The sequence below is a fragment of the Macrobrachium nipponense genome, chromosome 6 (assembly GCF_015104395.2).
Source record: "Macrobrachium nipponense isolate FS-2020 chromosome 6, ASM1510439v2, whole genome shotgun sequence".
Classification (NCBI taxonomy): Eukaryota; Metazoa; Arthropoda; class Malacostraca; order Decapoda; family Palaemonidae; genus Macrobrachium; species Macrobrachium nipponense.
This window is the reverse complement of record NC_061108.1, coordinates 99696673-99703481: the sequence shown is the minus strand read 5'-3', so window position 1 is coordinate 99703481 and position 6809 is coordinate 99696673.

The window sequence follows — 6809 nt, the reverse complement described above, 5'->3', positions numbered from 1 at the left end:
TCTTGAGTATACTCTATCAATTCCATTGTTGGTGTTTGATAGAATTTGTTGGTTGGAGGAGGGCCCTCTAGCCAACTCCAACCCAGGCCTTTGGTAACTATGCTTTGAGCCCAAGGGCTGAATCTCCACTGGTGACGGAAGAGGTACAGTCTCCCTCCTACCTTGGGACTCTCACTGTTGGCTTGCCGAGGGACGACTGCCTCTCGCTCCCCGGAAGCCTCTACCCCTACTTGCAGCCCTGCCGGATCCCCTATGGCGAGAGGCACCCCTAGCTCTGCTGCCTCTCGCGAACTTGTTGAAGGCCTGAAAGTTTTGACCTTCGTAGGTAGGGTTGAAAGCTGGGAAGACTGCATAAGAGGTGGAAGGTTGGGGTTGCTGTGACTGAGGAGTCAGGACCAAGAATTGTTGCTGGCTCTTAGAGGAGGAGTGCTGCTGTCCTTGAGGCACCTGTACTGCCTGGACAAGCGTCTGCTGAGGAGTCTGCAAGGGTAAGAACTTCCTGGGCTTCTTCTTAATCCTCGGGTTCGAACTAGAGGGTTCCTGCTTCCTCTTTGGTACTAGACTCCACCTGACTTTGAGGCTCTGATTCACCTTAGATGCCTCGTGCAAGACCTCCGCCACCACTGGGGCAGGGAAGAGGTCTGTCCCCCAAATTGAGGAAGCTACGAGCTTGTTAGGCTCATGACGGATGGTGGCTTCCGCCAAGACATGCTTCCTGCAATTCCTCCTGGCAACTAAAAAGTCATAAAGGTCACTGCATGGTATGCAGCAGACCCTTAGCCATGACTTTGAATAACGGCTCTCGTTGATAGGCCAGAGCCGTCATTTCAGCCGTCGTCATGGAGGAGATGGATCTTGCCAACCTAGTCCAGGCGTCGAACTCTGTCTGGATGAGGGAGTCCGGCAACCTAGGAAGCCTCTCACTAAAGAGGGTGGTGGCGCAGTCAGATTTAAGCTTGCCTACCGAGAAAGTGGGCACAGCACCTTCGAAGTAAGCATCAGAGCCAGGGATCAAAAGAGAGGTGGGTTCCGTCTCTCGGAGCTGAGGTAAGGGCTCATCCTTAAGAGCTGCTTGAAATGTTGCTTCCACTACCTTAAGGGTAAGTGGGAGCGGAGTGCCTTCTACCGGAGTAAAAATGGTGAAGGGACTCCTGAAAGCCGTGATGCGTGTGTTCTCGCATCCCCACTCTTCTAAGCTCCTCAGCAGAGTCTGTTGAGCCTGTTCCCTAGGAAGGATCACAGTCTCCTTGGGGACTTTGTCTTTCCTCATCATGGCTGCCTCTGTTAGACGGACGTAGCCCATGAATGGGGGTTGAAGGTCACTGGGATAGAACTTGAAGTCTTCCAGCCTTCGAGTTCCAATGCCTTCGATAGTCAACATACCGTTGACAAACGGAGCATGTGATGCAATCCTCCAGGGGTTGGCAGCCTTAAAGTCCGGCAGTAGGCGGGAGTCCAGCATTGGTAAAGGAGATGCTGGTACAAACTGTGGAGTCCCTGCAGCAATCGAGTCCCGAATTCCGGACTCAGAAGGAGCCCGCTCCTTCTGAGACCTGTGTTTGGGGGATCTCGATGCTGACGAAGAAGCCGCCCTTGACCTGACCGCTCCGGGGTGGGGAGCTGGAGTGTTAGCGTCAGTTAAGGGAGCTGACTTCCTAGGTAAAGACTTTACCAGCTTGTCCGACGGAGATTTGACTTTTGGGATCACTGAAGTGGACTTGGGGCGAACTGCCCGTTGTTCTTCAGTGAAGCCCCGGAAGGAAGTTGAAGAGGAAGGATCAGGAGAAGGAGAAGAGGAGCTCAGGAAAGGGCCCTGAGATCCCACAGAACCTGCCCCTACTGCACCCTTACCTGTGCCCATGGAGTCTATCGCCATGGGCTTGACGTCGATACATGAGTACCATTGACAACCTCCGGGGAGGCACAATGTAATTATCCGTGGGTGCCGGAGTGGGACCGTTGGATAAAGATTCTATATATATAAGTAACATGCAAAAATGACTGCCGGAGTAAGCCCGGAGGCCCAAACGCACACGTAAAAAATCTTTTATGTGTATTAAAGAGGCATAATAACATGAACTTATATAAAAGATAGAATATTAAGGATCGGGGGGGGGGGGGGGGGGGGGGGAAGAGGCCGCTGACTCCATATTAAACTTCTCCTGGTAGCATGTGGTAAGGTAAGCTGCTCCGCTGGGGCCGGAGCAGTATAAACCAAAAATCGAGAGGAACCCAGCTCTCGGAGCGTGAACCAGAGAGGGATAACATGAGGTAGAACCACAACCCCCCGGAGTGAAAACCATGGTAAAATATAATATATAATATAATAAAATATCATATAAAATAGTATAAAATAATATAGTATATATATTACAGTAAAAACATAATATCAGAGTGTGTCTGTGTGCTTATGTCCCACGGGTGGATAGGCTCCAAGAGACTCCCCCCTCAATGACCGTCCGGTGGGGGACGGAGTAGTACTGCCGGAGCTGAGAGAGGAGGGAGGGTAGGGGGATGGGGTAGGGGAACCTTCCACCCATCCACGGCCGATGTAAGGCCGGAGGGGGAAGGGGAGAAGGTCCCGAGCCCCGAGCCAAGTGACAAAGTGAGAGAGCACCAGTGGAGGGAAGCCTCCCCACTACCACTATGAGTCACCCCCTCTCATGCAGACTCGGAAGCTAGCTATGAGCAGCGAGTCATCACCCAGTAGCGTGGGTGGGCAAAGTGTGGAGGGGGGGATGGAGGGGACGGGGGGGAGACCCAACAACCAGGTGGCTCGTCGTGATCGACCAGCGACCCTCCCGGCCAGGTGGTAAACACGTGGTGAGGAAGGCCAGGCTATACAAGGGTAATGGTCGCAATAGACACACCAATAATGAACACTGATATATTAAGAATATACATAAATAAACACATGATATCTAATAGTTAGGCTAACACTGGGGAAAGGAAATAAAAACATGATAAGAGAAAGAAGGTCCATGGGTGTAGGCTAATCGCCAATCCGCAGAATGGGGTATGTTATAATGTTAGCCTAACCCTAGCGCCTAGTCCAGTGTGAATGTATTGTAAAACAAAACATAGGACTAGTGGCAGGACTAAAAGAAGAACATGGTTCTAACGTAAATAACTCCTAACGAAACGGATGGGCTAGGCTAGGCTAAGATCTGAAACGTGCGGTCGAAATGGGGTCCCCATGAAGGCCCGAACTAAATAATGTAGCTAACTACATGAAACAATATCAAATAGTTAACTATATCATAAAATACTGCTAAAAGGTAATTCTAATGGTATGGGAGACCAAAAGAAAACCCAGACCGCCATGCGGTCGAAGGAGTCGGCTCGGGGACGATGACGCTCCCGCTACTAAACTCCTACCAAGTATAAAACAGGGAAAATCAGCATAAAATGTGATCTGTAACCTTAAAGCAGTACTTAACTTAGAAGCAGTAGCTGAAGACATCATGAAACAGATGAAAAACCTCGAAAAGCAATCGCACAACACGTAGTTCGGGGTTTTGTCGAAGGAAGAAGCTAAATGGCAAGGGACCTCTGGTAGTGATTCCACTCGCTCATTTAACTATACCGACACCTTTATTAAGGTGAGCGAGCCATTTATTTTGGCATTATATTGTTTCTTTTTTCTCTAGGATGAATAGCAATATTTATACCTAAGAAATAGTATCAAAGGAACCATTTCACAGGGCGACACAGGCTAAGCCCAGAAAAAGAGAAAGAAAAAAACCTTCACGCAGTGAAACAAACAAAGCATACGACAAGAAGCGGGCAGAGAGGCGAGCAACACGTCCATCCACCAACGCGGCCAAAAGCAAAGTGACTCCTCTCCTCGCAGTCGAGCTGACCGCCAACTGCCGGACAAGTAGTTAACTACCGAACCCCTTTGTTCGAAGCTTACGACCGGTTCAGCTGCTGCTAAGTACCTTCCTATTGTTAAAGGACCGAGGGTTTGTTTACGTATCGGAACAAATTTCTATTCACTTCATACTACAGCAGGACTAGATACAATTTAAAAAATGATAGGCTATGCATTGTTGTACTGTACTACTTACATTATCTTCATGTTGGCAGAAGTCTGTGGTCCCTATCTTGCTTATATAATTTTCTTATATGCTTACATCTAACGTTTTCTTCCCTCATTCTGGAAAAACATTAACATTAGTACATGGCATTATTCTTTATTCACACCACTGTACTTTGCAAATTATTTATAAACTGAAACAAAATATCTTTATAGCTCTAGATGTATCACACAACAATAAAGGAAAAAAAATTATTTTCTCTTACAATATTACAGCCAAAAAAATGATCTCAAAAGAAGATTATCATAAATTATTTTTATAAAAGCATTATTATTATCATTATGCAGTGCAGTATGAGAAAATTCTATTTAAATTTATCATCAGACGTTAATCTATTAGGATACTTCAAACTTTTTCTTTCTTCGGTTTCTGGTTGTGTCGAACACTTCCGCTCTTCCTGATGAATTTTTCCGTTGCCGTCCTTAGCGTCGTCACTTAGCGCCGTCACTCATCTGTCATTCAGCGCTGTTTGGGGAATTGCAGTGCTGCTTAGGGAACTGGGCTCTATTTCTGCCGTAACGATGGTTAGTGCTCTTATGTTGATTGAAGAATTCAGTCAATGCCATGTAGATCCACTGCGCTGAATTTGAAGTTCCTGCTTTTCTGCTACTATGAATTGTCGAGTTCATATGGCTTAGGAATGTGGAAATCGGACGTTCACTATTCTTCGTAGTTTCTCACTACGTTTCGTCGCTGGAACGAAGTAAGTTACTGCCACTTGATTTCGTTTGCATTCTGCTCGGATGAAGTTGTTGAGTCTACGTCGACGGGTGCCCAGTCTCGGAGATATTTTTCGTTATGCTTCGACGAGTTTTCCTTTTCTTTGTCCTTCGAGTTATTGAACTCAGTAATTCTTCTCTTCAATTGTAGAGTTTGTGCCTTCGAATTTTTGTTATTTGTTGGCTTTTGTTATAGCGCTTAGTGATTAGTGCTCCACTTTTCAGTGATAATTCAATTAAATGTCTGTCGGTACTTTTTATTTTCTTCTCTGCTTTTTATATTTCCACTGTATATGTGTGTGTATGTGTACAAGCAGCCCTTGGTTAACAGTGGTATCGGTTAACGGCTATCCATTTTATGGCGTTTGTTAGCGACGCTGTTAACTAGATTTTCGGAGGTGATCTCTGGTTAGCAGTGCCAATATCCGGTTAACAGCGTCAATTTCTAGTTAACAGCAGCACCAATCTCTGGTTAACGGCAGGGCTGCCTGTATTTAATCACTATATTCGTTGGTGTTTTTGCACTGAGAATCCACATTCGCTGCACACCATTCATGATGTGTTTAGTTTTTCTTGTTATTAAGTCTTTTTCTTTAGTAGTTTGGTTAGTATTTGCTTCTCTTTTAGTTTTGTTATATGGGGTTATCCTTCATCTACAAAGCGTTGAGTTTGAATCTCTCTTAGGAACTTATTGTTATATATTGTAGAATACTTAAGTGTTTCTGGACGTCTTGCTGATTTATCTCATTTCATCTCAGTTAATTCTTTTTCATTTAATTCACTTTCTCGGGAGGCTTTTGACATGAATTCGTTTCCTTGGATTCTGGGCAAATTAAACACCACGTTTTCTTTCTTAATTATTATTATAACACACAAATTCACTGTCCAATTACACACAAATGGCACAGGGTAAACGGAGTATAACCCGACACAAATTATGCGTCCAGAGGTCAGTTCCTAACTAAAGTTTTCTGTCCTTTCAACTGAGGTCTGGACCCATTTCTTCAATTCAGGCTCCACTTTCTTTTCTACTGGAGAACACCCTAATTCTTTGTAATTGGTTACTCTTGTCCGCCTACTATTTCCGGTTACGCCCTTGAGCGAATCAGAGTGTATGCCATGAGCCGTAGTTACCACCCCCTTGTTGGATCACAGTTCAATACTAATAGCTTCCTCATCAAATTTTGTTGTGTCGCTGGCACTGGTTTTATGGGTCTCACTATTTAAACATCCTATTTTGCGTTCAGTTTCTACCTCTCCTTTGCCTTCATCTACCATAACTCTACTAGTAGATTTTCCTAGCTAATTTATTCCCTACATAACTAATCTTCTGCCTTTACATGCTTTACACTGGCACACACAGGACAGGACTTTCACTTATGAGAGGAAGGTCTTGAGGGGGCCTTCTTGACTGAGTGGGTCGTACGCAAATTTAAACGAGTTCAGTTCTGGAACCTTTCCCTACTGCCCAGAAAGGGCTGCTGCTGCAGAGGAGAGGCCAACTTAAAACTAAATGAGGATAGTTCCTTGGTTTGACTTTTGATCTGATGCTATCTCTAGAACTGTGGCTTGAAGGAACAGATGAAGACAATCAAGTGGTGAAAAATGCACAGATTTCTAGGAAGTAGTGACTCCTATGGTGGTGAAAGAGCACCAAAGTTCCCTCTTACATAAAACCCCCATAGAAAATAAAGAAGCCAATTCTGTCCCTAATGGCTTTATCTGTGCAGGAGAAGACCCCTAACCAATCTGCAGACAAGTCCTCTGCCATATCGTCACAGTTGAAATTTTCTTCACAAGCACACCAACAGTCTTGTCCAAAAAAACTGAGAACTTCAAATACTTTGAACATATTCTTCACAAAATGATCAAGTTCAGTGGCAGAAGATATGATATGCCCGATGCAACGGCTGACAGTCGAGAGGAATCAATCAGGCAAGAGAAGTCCCCCTGAGGGAAGGCAGCGAATCCCAAGGAATGAGCTTCTCTG